Raw genomic sequence first — 24,870 nt, 5'->3', positions numbered from 1 at the left:
TATTCTGCGGGTCGGTACGGTTACGGCGTGCAGTGTACAGTATAAGTAACATGTGACCTTTATTCTGTGGGTCGGTACGGTTACGGTGTGCAGTGTACAGTATAAGTAACATGTGACCTTTATTCTGTGAGTCGGTACGGTTACGGCGTGTAATGTACAGTATAAGTAACATGTGACTGTTATTCTGCAGGTCGGTACGGTTACGGAGTGCAGTGTACAGTATAAGTAACATGTGACCTTTATTCTGTGGGTCGGTATGGTTACGGCGTGCAGTGTACAGTATAAGTAACATGTGACTGTTATTCTGCGGGTCGGTACGGTTACGGCGTGCAGTGTACAGTATCATTAACATGTGACCTTTATTCTGTGGGTCGGTACGGTTACAGCATGCAGTGTACAGTATAAGTAACATGTGACCTTTATTCTGCGGGTCGGTACGGTTACGGCGTGCAGAGTACAGTATAAGTAACATGTGACCTTTATTCTGTGGGTCGGTATGGTTACGGCGTGCAGTGTACAGTATAAGTAACATGTGGCCTTTATTCTGCGGGTCGGTACGGTTACGGCGTGCAGTGTACAGTATAAGTAACATGTGACCTTTATTCTGCGGGTCGGTACGGTTACGGCGTGCAGTGTACAGTATAAGTAACATGTGACCTTTATTCTGCGGGTCGGTACGGTTACGGCGTGCAGTGTACAGTATCATTAACATGTGACCTTTATTCTGTGGGTCGGTATGGTTACGGCGTGCAGTGTACAGTATAAGTAATATGTGACCATTATTCTGCGGGTCGGTACGGTTACGGCGTGCAGGGTACAGTATAAATAACATGTGACCTGTATTCTGCGGGTCGGTGCGGTTACGGCGTGCAGCGTACAGTATAAGTAACATGTGACCTTTATTCTGTGGGTCGGTACGGTTACGGCGTGCAGTGTACAGTATAAGTAACATGTGGCCTTTATTCTGCGGGTCGGTACGGTTACGGCGTGTAATGTACAGTATAAGTAACATGTTACCTTTATTCTGTGGGTCGGTACGGTTACGGCGTGCAGTGTACAGTATAAGTAACATGTGGCCTTTATTCTGCGGGTCGGTACGGTTACGGCGTGTAATGTACAGTATAAGTAACATGTTACCTTTATTCTGTGGGTCGGTACGGTTACAGCATGCAGTGTACAGTATAAGTAACATGTGACCTTTATTCTGCGGGTCGGTACAGTTACGGTGTGCAGTGTACAGTATAAGTAACATGTGACCTTTATTCTGTGGGTCGGTACGGTTACGGCGTGCAGTGTACAGTATAAGTAACATGTGACTGTTATTCTGCAGGTCGGTACGGTTACGGAGTGCAGTGTACAGTATAAGTAACATGTGACCTTTATTCTGTGGGTCGGTATGGTTACGGCGTGCAGTGTACAGTATAAGTAACATGTGACTGTTATTCTGCGGGTCGGTACGGTTACGGCGTGCAGTGTACAGTATCATTAACATGTGACCTTTATTCTGTGGGTCGGTACGGTTACAGCATGCAGTGTACAGTATAAGTAACATGTGACCTTTATTCTGCGGGTCGGTACGGTTACGGCGTGCAGAGTACAGTATAAGTAACATGTGACCTTTATTCTGTGGGTCGGTACGGTTACGGCGTGCAGTGTACAGTATAAGTAACATGTGACCTTTATTCTGTGGGTCGGTATGGTTACGGCGTGCAGTGTACAGTATAAGTAACATGTGACCTTTATTCTGTGAGTCGGTACGGTTACGGCGTGCAGTGTACAGTATAAGTAACATGTGACCTTTATTCTGTGGGTCGGTATGGTTACGGCGTGCAGTGTACAGTATAAGTAATATGTGACCATTATTCTGCGGGTCGGTACGGTTACGGCGTGCAGGGTACAGTATAAGTAACATGTGACCTGTATTCTGCGGGTCGGTGCGGTTACGGCGTGCAGCGTACAGTATAAGTAACATGTGACCTTTATTCTGTGGGTCGGTACGGTTACGGCGTGCAGTGTACAGTATAAGTAACATGTGGCCTTTATTCTGCGGGTCGGTACGGTTACGGCGTGTAATGTACAGTATAAGTAACATGTTACCTTTATTCTGTGGGTCGGTACGGTTACAGCATGCAGTGTACAGTATAAGTAACATGTGACCTTTATTCTGCGGGTCGGTACAGTTACGGCGTGCAGTGTACAGTATAAGTAACATGTTACCTTTATTCTGCGGGTCGGTGCAGTAACGGCGTGCAGTGTACAGTATAAGCAACATGTGACCTTTATTCTGCGGGTCGGTACGGTTACGGCGTGCAGTGTACAGTATAAGTAACATGTGACCTTTATTCTGTGGGTCGGTACGGTTACGGTGTGCAGTGTACAGTATAAGTAACATGTGACCTTTATTCTGTGAGTCGGTACGGTTACGGCGTGTAATGTACAGTATAAGTAACATGTGACTGTTATTCTGCAGGTCGGTACGGTTACGGAGTGCAGTGTACAGTATAAGTAACATGTGACCTTTATTCTGTGGGTCGGTATGGTTACGGCGTGCAGTGTACAGTATAAGTAACATGTGACTGTTATTCTGCGGGTCGGTACGGTTACGGCGTGCAGTGTACAGTATCATTAACATGTGACCTTTATTCTGTGGGTCGGTACGGTTACAGCATGCAGTGTACAGTATAAGTAACATGTGACCTTTATTCTGCGGGTCGGTACGGTTACGGCGTGCAGAGTACAGTATAAGTAACATGTGACCTTTATTCTGTGGGTCGGTATGGTTACGGCGTGCAGTGTACAGTATAAGTAACATGTGGCCTTTATTCTGCGGGTCGGTACGGTTACGGCGTGCAGTGTACAGTATAAGTAACATGTGACCTTTATTCTGCGGGTCGGTACGGTTACGGCGTGCAGTGTACAGTATAAGTAACATGTGACCTTTATTCTGCGGGTCGGTACGGTTACGGCGATTCCTCATTTATATTATTTTTACTAATTCTACAGAACAGATACACATTTGGGGAAATAAATCAGTGATTTTTGCATCACCATCTTCTCAGAGGCGTAACATTTTTATTTTTCGGTTGTCAGTGTTGGTTGAGGCCTTATTTTTTATACACATTATTTTAATTTTATTTTTTTTACTTTTTCATGGGTCCATTTAGGACACTTCAATCAGTTGATGCTTTGATTAAAGCATCAACTGAGTTTGCATTGTAGCTTGCAAGACTCATGTCCTGCAAGCTACAGAGCAATTGAGCGACAACACCCGGCAGGATCAACCAGGTATGTGGGGGCTGCCTTTTACTGATATCTGCACCCCCCCCCATCTCGCCGCAGGGGGTGCCAATCGGGTTAAATTGTCGGTGGATCCCTTTCGATCGTGCCGTGATGTTTCACGGAGCGATCGAAAGGGTTAAAACGTCAAGACAGACTCAGTTCTGACTGGACGTTATTGGGGTGGACGTTATTGCCCTCCCCCCCACCACACACACCAATGAGGTACCTAAAGACCGGACATATTTCAGCAACAGTCCAGTCTTTAGGTACCAGGACTGCAGGCTATAATTTTACATACGGCGGTCATTATGTGGTTAATACACCTTTATGACCTAGGGACCTACACAAGAGAAGACAAGTGACCTCCTCCCCAGATAACACGTCATCCTGTAAGGCCGAGTGAGGTGGAGGAGCTCGTGTGTCGCTGTTTGGTAAGATATCTTGCAGAGTCAGCTGCCGCCATAACTCCTTGGACCTCTGTCCATAAGTCCATAAACACTTGTAGTTCTGTCTTAGGCCTGGTGTCTGCTGTAAAGCGGGGTCAAAGGTGGGATGAGATCTCCTAACAAATTTTTTGCTTGAGACCCCCAAAGACCCTGACCTGTATCTGTCCGTAGCAGTCCACTGACTGCCACATCTTCTGTTTCATAAAGTAGTTCGTTGGTTGTCCTAAGAATATCTGTATTATGGCGGCGCCAAATTTCTAACGTCTGCTGATGACATTAAAAGTCGCTCTCTATATAAAGACTTTACACCTGACCCGACACCTAACCCTTGATTTGACCCTACACCTGACCCGACACTTGACCCTTGATCTGACCCTACACCTGACCCTTGATCTGACCCTATACCTGACCCGACACTTGACCTGACCTTACACTTCACACTACAGCTAACCTTGCACCTCATCTTACACACCTGACCTTGACTTTACATATGACCCTAAATCTGACCCTACAGCTGACCTTACACCTAAGACGTGTCCTATCACTATTTTGGGGGTGAGTGCTGACAGGGGAGATATGTTCATAGAAATACGGGTGCAATGATCTTCCATTTGTTGCTCGTCTTTCCCAGGGGCCTTATAGCAAGTCTCTGATCTTCTGATAATTCTCTGATGACCTACATTATACTGCATAAAACAAAAACATTCAGTAGGTGATCCCTTATTTAATGGCTGACTCATACTGATGACAGAATAGGACGTATCGAAGCTTCCTCTGAGCTCCTTCTTCAGATATAGCTAAAACCACTTTCTGCAGGCTGTATATATATATATATATATATATATATATATATATATATATATCTGGATACAGGGACAGGATTACAGGCGGGAGGGGGGAGAGGCTTATTACTATATACATATAACAACAAATCATCAATCCTCAGTTCCCAGAGTCTTTATCTTTATGGCAGTCTTAGTGATTTGTATAGAAAGACATAAACCCATGTGACACATTCACTCCACTATCCAGAGTCTGGAATAGGGTCATGCTCTTGTACTCATAAATCAGTCGCTGTTTTCTTGATTTAAAATTCCCTCTTAAAATCTAAATTTTCATGTGATCGGTGATATTATGATCTTCCTGGCAGAAATGTTTTGGCACGGGAAGGTCCATTCTCTGTTCTCTAATTGTATGACGATGGGAATTTATCCTCATTCTGAGCTGCTGTCCGGTCTCTCCAACATACAGATTATCAGTGGGACACTTGGTGCACATTATTACATACACTACATTAGGTGTGTTACAGGTGAATGTACCTGGGACTTTATATTCCCTGTTAGAGTTTGGTATATCTATCCTGTCAGTGGTCAGTATGTGAGGGCAGGTCTTGCACAGAAATCTTCCTTTGTTAGTTGCAGGTGACAGTGAGCTACTGACCATCATATTCCTGAGGTTTGGTGGCTGTCTGTAGCACAGGAGAGGGGGGTCTGGAAATATGGATATTAGACGGTTGTCTTTTTGCAGTAGTGGATGTAATTTGCATGTGATTCCTCTCAGTGTCTCCAGGTGGGGGTTATATGTGACAACCAGGGGCACCCGATTGTTATCCTGTTTGGTATTGTATATTAATAACTCTGATCTTGGTATTCTGGTGGCCCTGGTGATTTGGTTATCAATCCTTCTTGGATGGTAACCCTGCCTGAAGAATGTGTCTCTGAGGCCTCCAAGGTGTTCGTCTCTATCTGCAGGGTCTGAACATATGCAATATTCTGTCATCATTATGAGTAAGCCATTAAAAAAGATATCACCTACTGAATGTTTATTTTTATATTTCATAACCACTGACTAATGCGGTACAAAAACAAACCATTTCCTTATACATTATACTGGTGGTTTCTCTCTTTGTGACAATATCACATGATGGATGTTACATAAACAGTCCTAATGAAAAGTTATACCGCCAGCAAAGACATGTCATGTACGGTATGATGGATGACAAAGCCCTGGAGGCTGCGAGGAAAAACAGATCTGACGTGTGAGGGAAGGAGCGAAAGCGAGACTGACACATTATAAGACTATCAAGAGCAACACACATTACTTATATACAATATCATTACATCTAATACACTAATATTACCAGCAGATCAAAAATTCCACTAATCAGAGAGGACCTGAATGAAAGACGATGTCCCCTATTGTCCATGGGCAAGAAAACGCAGCTCTAATCCTGGAAGACAGAATACTATATAATATATATAATACTACTCCTATGTACAAGAATATAACTGCTATAATACTACTCCTATGTACAATAATATAACTGCTATAATACTACTCCTATGTACAAGAATATAACTACTATAATACTACTACTATATACAAGAATATAACTACTATAATACTACTCCTATGTACAAGAATATAACTACTATAATACTACTCCTATGTACAAGAATATAACTGCTATAATACTACTCCTATGTACAAGAATATAACTACTATAATACTACTCCTATGTACAATAATATAACTGCTATAATACTACTCCTATGTACAAGAATATAACTACTATAATACTACTACTATATACAAGAATATAACTACTATAATACTACTACTATATACAAGAATATAACTACTATAATACTACTCCTATGTACAAGAATATAACTACTATAATACTACTCCTATGTACAAGAATATAACTACTATAATACTACTCCTATGTACAAGAATATAACTGCTATAATACTGCTCCTATGTACAAGAATATAACTACTATAATACTACTCCTATGTACAAGAATATAACTGCTATAATACTACTCCTATGTACAAGAATATAACTACTATAATACTACTCCTATGTACAAGAATATAACTGCTATAATACTACCTCCTATGTACAAGAATATAACTACTATAATACTACTCCTATGTACAAGAATATAACTACTATAATACTGCTCCTATGTACAAGAATATAACTACTATAATACTACTACTATGTACAAGAATATAACTACTATAATACTACCTCCTATGTACAAGAATATAACTACTATAATACTACTCCTATGTACAAGAATATAACTACTATAATACTACTCCTATGTACAAGAATATAACTACTATAATACTACTCCTATGTACAAGAATATAACTACTATAATACTACTCCTATGTACAAGAATATAACTACTATAATACTACTCCTATGTACAAGAATATAACTACTATAATACTACTCCTATGTACAAGAGTATAACTACTATAATACTACTCCTATGTACAAGAATATAACTACTATAATACTACTCCTATGTACAAGCATATAACTACTATAATTCTACTTCCTATTTACAAGAATATAACTACTATAATACTACCTCCTATGTACAAGAATATAACTACTATAATACTACTCCTATGTACAAGAATATAACTACTATAATACTGCTACTATATACAAGAATATAACTACTATAATACTGCGCCTATGTACAAGAATATAACTACTATAATACTGCTCCTATGTACAAGAATATAACTACTATAATACTACTCCTATGTACAAGAATATAACTACTATAATACTACTCCTATGTACAAGAATATTACCACTATAATACTACTCCTATGTACAAGAATATAACTACTATAATACTACTCCTATGTACAAGAATATAACTACTATAATACTACTACTATGTACAAGAATATAACTACTATAATACTACTACTATGTACAAGAATATAACTACTATAATACTACCTCCTATGTACAAGAATATAACTACTATAATACTGCTCCTATGTACAAGAATATAACTACTATAATACTACTCCTATGTACAAGAATATAACTATTATAATACTACTCCTATGTACAAGAATATAACTACTATAATACTACTTCCTATGTACAAGAATATAACTACTATAATACTACTCCTATGTACAAGAATATAACTACTATAATACTACTACTATGTACAAGAATATAACTACTATAATACTACCTCCTATGTACAAGAATATAACTACTATAATACTACTTCCTATGTACAAGAATATAACTACTATAATACTGCTCCTATATACAAGAATATAACTACTATAATACTGCTCCTATGTACAAGAATATAACTACTATAATATTGCTCCTATGTACAAGAATATAACTACTATAATACTTCTCCTATGTACAAGAATATAACTACTATAATACTGCTCCTATGTACAAGAATATAACTACTATAATACTACCTCCTATGTACAAGAATATAACTACTATAATACTGCTCCTATGTACAAGAATATAACTACTATAATACTTCTCCTATGTACAAGAATATAACTACTATAATACTGCTCCTATGTACAAGAATATAACTACTATAATACTGCTCCTATGTACAAGAATATAACTACGATAATACTACTTCCTATGTACAAGAATATAACTACTATAATACTACTCCTATGTACAAGAATATAACTACTATAATACTACTACTATGTACAAGAATATAACTACTATAATACTACCTCCTATGTACAAGAATATAACTACTATAATACTGCTCCAATGTACAAGAATATAACTACTATAATACTACCTCCTATGTACAAGAATATAACTACTATAATACTACTACTATGTACAAGAATATAACTACTATAATACTACACCTATGTACAAGAATATAACTACTATAATACTACTCCTATGTACAAGAATATAACTACTATAATACTACTCCTATGTACAAGAATATAACTACTATAATACTACTTCCTATGTACAAGAATATAACTACTATAATACTACTCCTATGTACAAGAATATAACTACTATAATACTACTACTATGTACAAGAATATAACTACTATAATACTACCTCCTATGTACAAGAATATAACTACTATAATACTACTCCTATGTACAAGAATATAACTACTATAATACTGCTCCTATATACAAGAATATAACTACTATAATACTGCTCCTATGTACAAGAATATAACTACTATAATATTGCTCCTATGTACAAGAATATAACTACTATAATACTGCTCCTATGTACAAGAATATAACTACTATAATACTGCTCCTATGTACAAGAATATAACTACGATAATACTACTCCTATGTACAAGAATATAACTACCATAATACTACTCCTATGTACAAGAATATAACTACTATAATACTACTACTATGTACAAGAATATAACTACTATAATACTACCTCCTATGTACAAGAATATAACTACTATAATACTACTCCTATGTACAATAATATAACTACTATAATACCGCTCCTATATACAAGAATATAACTATTATAATACTGCTCCTATGTACAAGAATATAACTACTATAATACTGCTCCTATGTACAAGAATATAACTACTATAATACTTCTCCTATGTACAAGAATATAACTACTATAATACTGCTCCTATGTACAAGAATATAACTACTATAATACTACCTCCTATGTACAAGAATATAACTACTATAATACTGCTCCTATGTACAAGAATATAACTACTATAATACTTCTCCTATGTACAAGAATATAACTACTATAATACTACCTCCTATGTACAAGAATATAACTACTATAATACTACTCCTATGTACAAGAATATAACTACTATAATACTGCTACTATATACAAGAATATAACTACTATAATACTGCGCCTATGTACAAGAATATAACTACTATAATACTGCTCCTATGTACAAGAATATAACTACTATAATACTACTCCTATGTACAAGAATATAACTACTATAATACTACTCCTATGTACAAGAATATAACTACTATAATACTGCTCCTATATACAAGAATATAACTACTATAATACTGCGCCTATGTACAAGAATATAACTACTATAATACTGCTCCTATGTACAAGAATATAACTACTATAATACTACTCCTATGTACAAGAATATAACTACTATAATACTACATCCTATGTACAAGAATATAACTACTATAATACTACTCCTATGTACAAGAATATAACTACTATAATACTACTCCTATGTACAAGAATATTACCACTATAATACTACTCCTATGTACAAGAATATAACTACTATAATACTACTCCTATGTACAAGAATATAACTACTATAATACTACTACTATGTACAAGAATATAACTACTATAATACTACTACTATGTACAAGAATATAACTACTATAATACTACCTCCTATGTACAAGAATATAACTACTATAATACTACTCCTATGTACAAGAATATAACTACTATAATACTGCTCCTATGTACAAGAATATAACTACTATAATATTGCTCCTATGTACAAGAATATAACTACTATAATACTTCTCCTATGTACAAGAATATAACTACTATAATACTGCTCCTATGTACAAGAATATAACTACTATAATACTACCTCCTATGTACAAGAATATAACTACTATAATACTTCTCCTATGTACAAGAATATAACTACTATAATACTGCTCCTATGTACAAGAATATAACTACTATAATACTGCTCCTATGTACAAGAATATAACTACGATAATACTACTTCCTATGTACAAGAATATAACTACTATAATACTACTACTATGTACAAGAATATAACTACTATAATACTACCTCCTATGTACAAGAATATAACTACTATAATACTGCTCCAATGTACAAGAATATAACTACTATAATACTACCTCCTATGTACAAGAATATAACTACTATAATACTACTCCTATGTACAAGAATATAACTACTATAATACTACTACTATGTACAAGAATATAACTACTATAATACTGCGCCTATGTACAAGAATATAACTACTATAATACTACTCCTATGTACAAGAATATAACTACTATAATACTACTCCTATGTACAAGAATATAACTACTATAATACTACTTCCTATGTACAAGAATATAACTACTATAATACTACTCCTATGTACAAGAATATAACTACTATAATACTACTACTATGTACAAGAATATAACTACTATAATACTACCTCCTATGTACAAGAATATAAATACTATAATACTACTCCTATGTACAAGAATATAACTACTATAATACTGCTCCTATATACAAGAATATAACTACTATAATACTGCTCCTATGTACAAGAATATAACTACTATAATATTGCTCCTATGTACAAGAATATAACTACTATAATACTTCTCCTATGTACAAGAATATAACTACTATAATACTGCTCCTATGTACAAGAATATAACTACTATAATACTACATCCTATGTACAAGAATATAACTACTATAATACTGCTCCTATGTACAAGAATATAACTACTATAATACTTCTCCTATGTACAAGAATATAACTACTATAATACTGCTCCTATGTACAAGAATATAACTACTATAATACTACCTCCTATGTACAAGAATATAACTACTATAATACTGCTCCTATGTACAAGAATATAACTACTATAATACTTCTCCTATGTACAAGAATATAACTACTATAATACTGCTCCTATGTACAAGAATATAACTACTATAATACTGCTCCTATGTACAAGAATATAACTACGATAATACTACTTCCTATGTACAAGAATATAACTACTATAATACTACTCCTATGTACAAGAATATAACTACTATAATACTACTACTATGTACAAGAATATAACTACTATAATACTACCTCCTATGTACAAGAATATAACTACTATAATACTGCTCCAATGTACAAGAATATAACTACTATAATACTACTCCTATGTACAAGAATATAACTACTATAATACTACTACTATGTACAAGAATATAACTACTATAATACTACCTCCTATGTACAAGAATATAACTACTATAATACTGCTCCAATGTACAAGAATATAACTACTATAATACTACTCCTATGTACAAGAATATAACTACTATAATACTACTACTATGTACAAGAATATAACTACTATAATACTACACCTATGTACAAGAATATAACTACTATAATGCTACTCCTATGTACAAGAATATAACTACTATAATACTACTCCTATGTACAAGAGTATAACTACTATAATACTACTCCTATGTACAAGAATATAACTACTATAATACTACTCCTATGTACAAGAATATAACTACTATAATACTACTACTATGTACAAGAATATAACTACTATAATACTACTTCCTATGTACAAGAATATAACTACTATAATACTACTCCTATGTACAAGAATATAACTACTATAATACTACTACTATGTACAAGAATATAACTACTATAATACTACCTCCTATGTACAAGAATATAACTACTATAATACTACTCCTATGTACAAGAATATAACTACTATAATACTGCTCCTATATACAAGAATATAACTACTATAATACTGCTCCTATGTACAAGAATATAACTACTATAATATTGCTCCTATGTACAAGAATATAACTACTATAATACTTCTCCTATGTACAAGAATATAACTACTATAATACTGCTCCTATGTACAAGAATATAACTACTATAATACTACCTCCTATGTACAAGAATATAACTACTATAATACTGCTCCTATGTACAAGAATATAACTACTATAATACTTCTCCTATGTACAAGAATATAACTACTATAATACTGCTCCTATGTACAAGAATATAACTACTATAATACTACCTCCTATGTACAAGAATATAACTACTATAATACTGCTCCTATGTACAAGAATATAACTACTATAATACTACCTCCTATGTACAAGAATATAACTACTATAATACTTCTCCTATGTACAAGAATATAACTACTATAATACTGCTCCTATGTACAAGAATATAACTACTATAATACTACCTCCTATGTACAAGAATATAACTACTATAATACTGCTCCTATGTACAAGAATATAACTACTATAATACTTCTCCTATGTACAAGAATATAACTACTATAATACTGCTCCTATGTACAAGAATATAACTACTATAATACTACCTCCTATGTACAAGAATATAACTACTATAATACTGCTCCTATGTACAAGAATATAACTACTATAATACTACTCCTATGTACAAGAATATAACTACTATAATACTACCTCCTATGTACAAGAATATAACTACTATAATACTGCTCCTATGTACAAGAATATAACTACTATAATACTTCTCCTATGTACAAGAATATAACTACTATAATACTGCTCCTATGTACAAGAATATAACTACTATAATACTACCTCCTATGTACAAGAATATAACTACTATAATACTTCTCCTATGTACAAGAATATAACTACTATAATACTGCTCCTATGTACAAGAATATAACTACTATAATACTACTTCCTATGTACAAGAATATAACTACTATAATACTACTCCTATGTACAAGAATATAACTACTATAATACTACCTCCTATGTACAAGAATATAACTACTATAATACTGCTCCTATATACAAGAATATAACTACTATAATACTACTGCTATGTACAAGAATATAACTACTATAATACTACTCCTATGTACAAGAATATAACTACTATAATACTACCTCCTATGTACAAGAATATAACTACTATAATACTACTCCTATGTACAAGAATATAACTACTATAATACCGCTCCTATGTACAAGAATATAACTACTATAATACTACTCCTATGTACAAGAATATAACTACTATAATACTACCTCCTATGTACAAGAATATAACTACTATAATACTACTCCTATGTACAAGAATATAACTACTATAATACTACCTCCTATGTACAAGAATATAACTACTATAATACTGCTCCTATATACAAGAATATAACTACTATAATACTACTCCTATGTACAAGAATATAACTACTATAATACTGCTCTTATACATTTAGTGTAGTATATAGGTCTTGCTGGTAATTTATGGTTTTGGATATGATAAGTGCGGTGTTCCACCTTACGTTGGTGCGGTATTATAAGACATGACATTGTACGGAGTCAGTTTTGCACATTTAATGTATAGGATAGATTATAGCAGACAATACAAGTAGAATTATGGTTATGGGGCTCAGTTCGGTGTTTTGTCCGTGGTCTTTGGGGCAGTTGTCGGGGCTGCCGATACTTGTTGAATCGTCGGCTGCGTCTTGTATGCCATTTCCGTTGCAGTAGTCTAAGTTGCAGCATAATATTTTTCGGGTGATCCCCAGCCAGTTCTGCCCAGTGGGGGTGCACATCTCCACGCATTGTCTGAACACAACTTCTTTACCCATGAAGGGGAAACCTGTGGATTGGAGCGCAGATTGGACATTGTTACGCCACACAGGGGATCGGCTAGCCTGGCTCTATACTATCTGCTGGTTCCTGAAATCATCATAATACGCCTTTCGTTGAGAGAGGGGGGTATATAAAGGGGGCCCCTTACTGCTGAAAATCCAAGTTGTCTACTCCATATAATCCACAGAACATCCAATGAACGTCCTTCAATCCAAAAAGTTTTTCCAGTAGGTTTCCGCTACCAAAATTTCCCTCAACTGCAGAATCCCAGAGGCGAAATCCCCCAACTCTAAATGTATATATGTAATGTAATGTATATAAATGTCTGCCATATACAAAGCCCATGAGCTGCAGACAGTGACCTCTTACCTGCTTCTTCTGACATAATCGTGGTCTTGCAAGCAGCAAATTTCAAAGACAAGGCCGAACAGTTAGTCTTCTGGTTACATTCACTGCTGGGAGACGCAGTATTACAGGTGTAACATAACAGCGCCTGAACTGTAAAGAATCAGAAACAAGCTTTATAGTGCAGTTATAGTATATAACACTGTATATACACATCACTATAGACACTTATGTGTAATAATGGCGGCTGCATACTAAGTCCCACATTACTTATCCTGTATTATACTCCAGAGCTGCGCTCACTATTCTGCTGGTGCAGTCACTGTGTACATACATTACATTACTTATCCTGTATTATACTCCAGAGCTGCACTCACTATTCTGCTGGTGCAGTCACTGTGTACATACATTACATTACTTATCCTGTATTATACTCCAGAGCTGCGCTCACTATTCTGCTGGTGCAGTCACTGTGTACATACATTACATTACTTATCCTGTATTATACTCCAGAGCTGCGCTCACTATTCTGCTGGTACAGTCACTGTGTACATACATTACATTACTTATCCTGTATTATACTCCAGAGCTGCGCTCACTATACTGCTGGTACAGTCACTGTATACATACATTACATTACTTATCCTGTATTATACTCCAGAGCTGCACTCACTATTCTGCTGGTGCAGTCACTGTGTACATACATTACATTACTTATCCTGTATTATACTCCAGAGCTGCACTCACTATTCTGCTGGTGCAGTCACTGTGTACATACATTACATTACTTATCCTGTATTATACTCCAGAGCTGCGCTCACTATTCTGCTGGTGCAGTCACTGTGTACATACATTACATTACTTATCCTGTATTATACTCCAGAGCTGCGCTCACTATTCTGCTGGTGCAGTCACTGTGTACATACATTACATTACTTATTCTGTATTATACTCCAGAGCTGCACTCACTATTCTGCTGGTGCAGTCACTGTGTACATACATTACATTACTTATCCTGTATTATACTCCAGAGCTGCGCTCACTATTCTGCTGGTACAGTCACTGTATACATACATTACATTACTTATCCTGTATTATACTCCAGAGCTGCACTCACTATTCTGCTGGTGCAGTCACTGTGTACATACATTACATTACTTATCCTGTATTATACTCCAGAGCTGCGCTCACTATTCCGCTGGTGCAGTCACTGTGTACATACATTACATTACTTATCCTGTATTATACTCCAGAGCTGCGCTCACTATTCTGCTGGTACAGTCACTGTATACATACATTACATTACTTATCCTGTATTATACTCCAGAGCTGCGCTCACTATTCTGCTGGTACAGTCACTGTGTACATACATTACATTACTTATCCTGTATTATACCCCAGAGCTGCGCTCACTATTCTGCTGGTACAGTCACTGTGTACATACATTACATTACTTATCCTGTATTATACTCCAGAGCTGCGCTCACTATTCTGCTGGTGCAGTCACTGTGTACATACATTACATTACTTATCCTGTATTATACTCCAGAGCTGCGCTCACTATTCTGCTGGTACAGTCACTGTGTACATACATTACATTACTTATCCTGTATTATACTCCAGAGCTGCGCTCACTATTCTGCTGGTACAGTCACTGTATACATACATTACATTACTTATCCTGTATTATACTCCACAGCTGCGCTCACTATTCTGCTGGTACAGTCACTGTATACATACATTACATTACTTATCCTGTATTATACTCCAGAGCTGCGCTCACTATTCTGCTGGTGCAGTCACTGTGTACATACATTACATTACTTATCCTGTATTATACTCCAGAGCTGCGCTCACTATTCTGCTGGTACAGTCACTGTGTACATACATTACATTACTTATCCTGTATTATACTCCAGAGCTGCGCTCACTATTCTGCTGGTACAGTCACTGTATACATACATTACATTACTTATCCTGTATTATACTCCAGAGCTGCACTCACTATTCTGCTGGTGCAGTCACTGTGTACATACATTACATTACTTATCCTGTATTATACTCCAGAGCTGCACTCACTATTCTGCTGGTACAGTCACTGTGTACATACATTACATTACTTATCCTGTATTATACTCCAGAGCTGCGCTCACTATTCTGCTGGTACAGTCACTGTGTATATACATTACATTACTTATCCTGTATTATACTCCAGAGCTGCGCTCACTATTCTGCTGGTACAGTCACTGTGTACATACATTACATTACTTATCCTGTATTATACCCCAGAGCTGCACTCACTATTCTGCTGGTACACTCACTGTGTATATACATTACATTACTTATCCTGTATTATACTCCAGAGCTGCGCTCACTATTCTGCTGGTACAGTCACTGTGTACATACATTACATTACTTATCCTGTATTATACTGCAGAGCTGCGCTCACTATTCTGCTGGTGCAGTCACTGTGTACATACATTACATTACTTATCCTGTATTATACTCCAGAGCTGCGCTCACTATTCTGCTGGTGCAGTCACTGTGTACATACATTACATTACTTATCCTGTATTATACTGCAGAGCTGCGCTCACTATTCTGCTGGTGCAGTCACTGTGTACATACATTACATTACTTATCCTGTATTATACTCCAGAGCTGCGCTCACTATTCTGCTGGTGCAGTCACTGTGTACATACATTACATTACTTATCCTGTATTATACTCCAGAGCTGCGCTCACTATTCTGCTGGTGCAGTCACTTATCCTGTACGGATTCTGAGGACGTTGATGTTTAGTCTCTATATTCCCTGATATTACGTCTTGTCACTATATGACGTTCTCTCCTCGCCCGGTTCCTCCCATGTGGTGACCTGATCACATGACCTACTTTTAAGGACCTGCGATTGCTCTGACCCCGCCCAGTGGGAACATGAAGGCCGTCCTGATACTCTGTAATGGGGATCACACCCATCGCTGGATGCCAGGAGAAGTTTATGTAAGAGCTGTGGAGTATTCATTCTGTATACGGTACCGGGACACACGGCGTGCTGCGCACAGTAGAGGGAGCACTGCAGTATATATAACACTATGGTGATTGTGATGTGACTATAATGTATAATGTACGAGCGCGCGCCCAGATACAAGATGTGATAGAGACTCCTTATATGTCTGATATCTATTCTGATTTGTGTGTAAGTACAAAGACTTGAAGTAACTAAGTAGAGATGAGTGAGCAGGTATTAGATAGAACACGACGGTATTGGAAATACTCGCACTTGATTGAGTAGTGTCGCTATTCGCAGTAAAATTTTGATTCAGAACCAGCATTGATTGGCCGAATGAGATACAGTGTACAGCATTCAGCCAATCAACGCTGGTTCTGCCGGAGCCTCGTCTGTAAAGAGGTGGACTCTAAGATCAGACCACAGCAGTCTCCATTGTGTTCCGATTTTAGTCTCCTCCTCCTCACAGACGAGCCTCCGGCAGAACCAGCGTTGATTGGCTGAATGCTGTACACTGGCCAATCAACACTGGTCAATTCATTCCTATGAGAAAAAGTAAGCTCCCTCCTAACAGCAAGCTGCCAACTCTCCTGACTAGCAAGGACGAGCCTGCGACAATTCAGTGCTGGTTCTGCAGCAGCCTCGTTCTTGCTAGTCGGGAGAGCTGGGAGCTTGCTGTTACGAGGGAGCTTAATTTTTATCAGTACAAATGCAAGCGCTGTGCAATTAATCACACGGACCCCATAGACTATAATAGGATTCGATATTCGATCAAGTAGTCAAATATTGAGGCTCTACTCGAAACTAATATGGAATCTCGAATATTTCACTATTCACTCATCTCTAATATTAAGTAATGTATAACAAGGAGAGAAGGGGAAAGTCAGATTATATTAGCTTCAATGTCAGGATGAACAACTATGGCATAAACCACAACTGAAACTGTGTGACACTGTCAGGGCTCCTAGGACTATGTATATCTATAACACATAGTGTATGACACTGTCAGGGCTCCTAGGACTATATATATCTATAATACATAGTGTATGACACTGTCAGGGCTCCTAGGACTATATATATCTATAATACATAGTGTATGACACTGTCAGGGCTCACAGGACTATATATATCTATAATACATAGTGTATGACACTGTCAGGGCTCCTAGGACTATATATATCTATAATACATAGTGTATGACACTGTCAGGGCTCCTAGGACTATATATATCTATAATACATAGTGTATGACACTGTCAGGGCTCCTAGGACTATATATATCTATAATACATAGTGTATGACACTGTCAGGGCTCCTAGGTATATATATATCTATAAAACATAGTGTATGACACTGTCAGGGCTCACAGGACTATATATATCTATAATACATAGTGTATGACACTGTCAGGGCTCACAGGACTATATATATCTATAATACATATTGTATGACACTGTCAGGCTTCCTAGGACTATATATATATATATATATATATATATATATATATATATAATACATAGTGTATGACACTGTCAGGGCTCACAGGACTATATATCTATAATACATAGTGTATGACACTGTCAGGGCTCACAGGACTATATATATCTATAATACATAGTGTATGACACTGTCAGGGCTCCTAGGACTATATATATCTATAATACATAGTGTATGACACTGTCAGGGCACAATACACAACACACAATACAACACATCACATTGTCTGTATCACTAGATACACAATATAACACATCACATCTGCTAGCCCACCAAACTTTTTAAAGCACTTTTACAGTTTCAAACGTCTGTGTCCGCCCAATACTCAACTCACCGCAGACGAAGTCGCGGGTAAAACTAGTATATCTATAATACGTAGTGTATGACACTGTCAGGGCTCCTAGGACTATATATATCTATAATACGTAGTGTATGACACTGTCAGGGCTCCCAGGACTGTATATATCTATAATACATAGTGTATGACACTGTCAGGGCTCCTAGGACTATATATATCTATAATACATAGTGTATGACACTGTCAGGGCTCACAGGACTATATATATCTATAATACATAGTGTATGACACTGTCAGGGCTCCTAGGACTAATCAAATCAAATCAAATCAAATCAAAAAATGCTTTATTGGCACGTCCGAATAGGTATTTGGCATTGCCAAAGCTAGTAAAGTGTGTGTGTGTGTGTGGGGGGGAGTTGGGTTGGGTGGGTGGTGGGTATGGGGGGGGGTTTGGGTTATAACAGTCCATGGAGTCTCATCTTCCTTTTCGTTGGTGACTGCTATATGGGGGGGGGGGTTGGAGGTGGGGTGGGGCAGGGCGGTTGGTTTGGGGTATAACAGTCCGTGGAGTCTCGTCTTCCTCTTCGTTGGTGACTGCTATATGGGGAGGTGGGGGTGGGGCGGGTGTATTGGGATACATATAACAGTCAATGGAGTCTCATCTTCCTCTGGTTTGGTGACAGCTGGACACGTATTGGGCAGCGATCTCCACAGTGGCTTCTTCTTCTCCCAGTAGGATGTAGAGTTTCCTCTTCTCGTCTGCAGATCTGAAGTCTGGGAAGTGGGCAGAGAGTCTTTGGTAGTAGACGGCCCTCACAGCTGAGTATTTGGTGCAGTGTAGCAGGAAGTGGGTCTCGTCTTCTAGGGCCCCCTGGTCACAGTGCTGGCACAGTCTCTTCTCCCGTGGCTTGTACGTCTGCCTGTATCGCCCCGTCTCTATCTCTAGGTTGTGGGCGCTCAGTCTGTACCGGCTCAGGGTCTGTCTGTACATAGTGTATGACACTGTCAGGACTCCTAGGACTATATATATCTATAATACATAGTGTATGACACTGTCAGGGCTCACAGGACTATATATATATCTATAATACATAGTGTATGACACTGTCAGGGCTCCTAGGTCTATATATATATCTATAATACATAGTGTATGACACTGTCAGGGCTCCTAGGACTATAGATATCTATAATACATAGTGTATGACACTGTCAGGGCTCCTAGGACTGTAGATATCTATAATACATAGTGTATGACACTGTCAGGGCTCCTAGGACTATGTATATCTATAATACATAGTGTATGACACTGTCAGGGCTCCTAGGACTATATACAGTATATCTATAATACATAGTGTATGACACTGTCAGGGCTCACAGGACTATATATATCTATAATACATAATGTACGACACTGTCAAGGCTCCTAGGACTATATATATCTATAATACATATTGTTTGACACTGTCAGGGCTCCTAGGACTATATATATCTATAATACATAGTGTATGACACTGTCAGGGCTCACAGGACTATATATATCTATAATACATAGTGTATGACACTGTCAGGGCTCACAGGACTATATATATCTATAATACATAGTGTATGACACTGTCAGGGCTCCTAGGACTATATATATCTATAATACATAGTGTATGACACTGTCAGGGCTCCTAGGACTATAGATATCTATAATACATAGTGTATGACACTGTCAGGTCTCCTAGGACTGTAGATATCTATAATACATAGTGTATGACACTGTCAGGGCTCCTAGGACTATGTATATCTATAATACATAGTGTATGACACTGTCAGGGCTCCTAGGACTATATATATCTATAACACATAGTGTATGACACTGTCAGGGCTCCTAGGACTATAGATATCTATAATACATAGTGTATGACACTGTCAGGGCTCCTAGGACTATAGATATCTATAATACATAGTGTATGACACTGTCAGGGCTCCTAGGACTTTAGATATCTATAATACATAGTGTATGACACTGTCAGGACTCCTAGGACTATATACTGTATATCTATAATACATAGTGTATGACACTGTCAGGGCGCCTAGGACTATATATATCTATAATACATAGTGTATGACACTGTCAGGGCTCCTATGACTATATATATCTATTATACATAGTGTGTGACACTGTCAGGGCTCCTAGGACTATATATATCTATAATACATAGTGTATGACACTGTCAGGACTCCTAGGACTATATATATCTATAATACATAGTGTATGACACTGTCAGGACTCCTAGGACTATATATATCTATAATACATAGTGTATGACACTGTCAGGACTCCTAGGACTATATATATCTATTATACATAGTGTATGACACTGTCAGGGCTCCTAGGGCTATATATATCTATAATACATAGTGTATGACACTGTCAGGACTCCTAGGACTATATATATCTATAATACATAGTGTATGACACTGTCAGGACTCCTAGGACTATATATATCTATAATACATAGTGTATGACACTGTCAGGGCTCCCAGGACTCTATCCTACTAATATTATAAGTGTGAAAGTTTGTGTGTTTGGATGTTTGTGAGTTTGGATGTTTGTTCCTCAATCACGCTAAACCGCCTGGACGGATTTGCGTGCAATTTTCCACAAACATAGTTTTCCCTTAGGATTGAGTCACAGGCTACGTTTGGTGCCACTAAACAACATGGCTTCCTAGCAGGAGTCTCACAAAAGCAGGACTCCTAGCCCCAGCTATAGACTCACACACACTGCCTGGCATTTCCTGCCTCAACCTGCCTGCACACTCCTTACTGTCACCTCAGGAGTAGACCTCACTCTACTCACTCACATTTACAAATAGCTTTCCACTATATAACACATCACATTGTCTGTATCAAGACATACACAATACAACACATCACATTGTCTGTATCAAGACATACACAATACAACACATCACATTGTCTGTATCAAGACATAAACAATACAACACATCACATTGTCTGTATCACGACATACACAATACAACACATCACATTGTCTGTGTTACGACATACACAATACAACACATCACATTGTCTGTATCACGATATACACAATACAACACATCACATTGTCTGTATCACGACATACACAATACAACACATCACATTGTCTGACACAATACAACACATCACATTGTCTGACACAATACAACACATCACATTGTCTGTATCACGACATACACAATACAAAACATCACATTGTCTGACACAATACAACACATCACATTGTCTGACACAATACAACACATCACATTGTATCACGACATACACAATACAACACATCACATTGTCTGACACAATACAACACATCACATTGTCTGTATCACGACATACACAATACAACACATCACATTGTCTGTATCACGACATACACAATACAACACATCACATTGTCTGTATCACAACATACACAATACAACACATCACATTGTCTGTATCAAGACATACACAATATAACACATCACATTGTCTGTATCACGACATACACAATACAACACATCACATTGTCTGTATCACGACATACACAATACAACACATCACATTTTCTGTATCACAACATACACAATACAACACATCACATTGTCTGTATCACTAGATACACAATATAACACATCACATCTGCTAGCCCACCAAACTTTTTAAAGCACTTTTACAGTTTCAAACGTCTGTGTCCGCCCAATACTCAACTCACCGCAGACGAAGTCGCGGGTAAAACTAGTATATCTATAATACGTAGTGTATGACACTGTCAGGGCTCCCAGGACTGTATATATCTATAATACATAGTGTATGACACTGTCAAGGCTCCTAGGACTATATATATCTATAATACATAGTGTATGACACTGTCAGGGCTCACAGGACTATATATATCTATAATACATAGTGTATGACACTGTCAGGGCTCCTAGGACTATATATATATCTATAATACATAGTGTATGACACTGTCAGGACTCCTAGGACTATATATATCTATAATACATAGTGTATGACACTGTCAGGGCTCACAGGACTATATATATCTATAATACATAGTGTATGACACTGTCAGGGCTCACAGGACTATATATATCTATAATACATAGTGTATGACACTGTCAGGGCTCCTAGGACTATATATATCTATAATACATAGTGTATGACACTGTCAGGGCTCACAGGACTATATATATCTGTAATACATAGTGTATGACTCTGTCAGGGCTCCTAGGACTATATATATCTATAATACATAATGTATGACACTGTCAGGACTCCTAGGATTATCTATATCTATAATACATAGTGTATGACACTGTCAGGACTCCTAGGACTATATATATCTATAATACATAGTGTATGACACTGTCAGGACTCCTAGGACTATATATATCTATAATACATAGTGTATGACACTGTCAGGACTCCTAGGACTATATATATCTATTATACATAGTGTATGACACTGTCAGGGCTCCTAGGGCTATATATATCTATAATACATAGTGTATGACACTGTCAGGACTCCTAGGACTATATATATCTATAATACATAGTGTATGACACTGTCAGGACTCCTAGGACTATATATATCTATAATACATAGTGTATGACACTGTCAGGGCTCCCAGGACTCTATCCTACTAATATTATAAGTGTGAAAGTTTGTGTGTTTGGATGTTTGTGAGTTTGGATGTTTGTTCCTCAATCACGCTAAACCGCCTGGACGGATTTGCGTGCAATTTTCCACAAACATAGTTTTCCCTTAGGATTGAGTCACAGGCTACTTTTGGTGCCACTAAACAACATGGCTTCCTAGCAGGAGTCTCACAAAAGCAGGACTCCTAGCCCCAGCTATAGACTCACACACACTGCCTGGCATTTCCTGCCTCAACCTGCCTGCACACTCCTTACTGTCACCTCAGGAGTAGACCTCACTCTACTCACTCACATTTACAAATAGCTTTCCACTATATAACACATCACATTGTCTGTATCACGACATACACAATACAACACATCACATTGTCTGTATCAAGACATACACAATACAACACATCACATTGTCTGTATCAAGACATAAACAATACAACACATCACATTGTCTGTATCACGACATACACAATACAACACATCACATTGTCTGTGTTACGACATACACAATACAACACATCACATTGTCTGTATCACGATATACACAATACAACACATCACATTGTCTGTATCACGACATACACAATACAACACATCACATTGTCTGACACAATACAACACATCACATTGTCTGACACAATACAACACATCACATTGTCTGTATCACGACATACACAATACAAAACATCACATTGTCTGACACAATACAACACATCACATTGTCTGACACAATACAACACATCACATTGTATCACGACATACACAATACAACACATCACATTGTCTGACACAATACAACACATCACATTGTCTGTATCACGACATACACAATACAACACATCACATTGTCTGTATCACGACATACACAATACAACACATCACATTGTCTGTATCACGACATACACAATACAACACATCACATTGTCTGTATCAAGACATACACAATACAACACATCACATTGTCTGTATCACGACATACACAATACAACACATCACATTGTCTGTATCACGACAT

This window comes from Leptodactylus fuscus, chromosome 4, assembly GCF_031893055.1.
Source record: "Leptodactylus fuscus isolate aLepFus1 chromosome 4, aLepFus1.hap2, whole genome shotgun sequence".
Lineage (NCBI taxonomy): Eukaryota > Metazoa > Chordata > Amphibia > Anura > Leptodactylidae > Leptodactylus > Leptodactylus fuscus.
Note: the sequence above shows the minus strand (reverse complement) of the source record.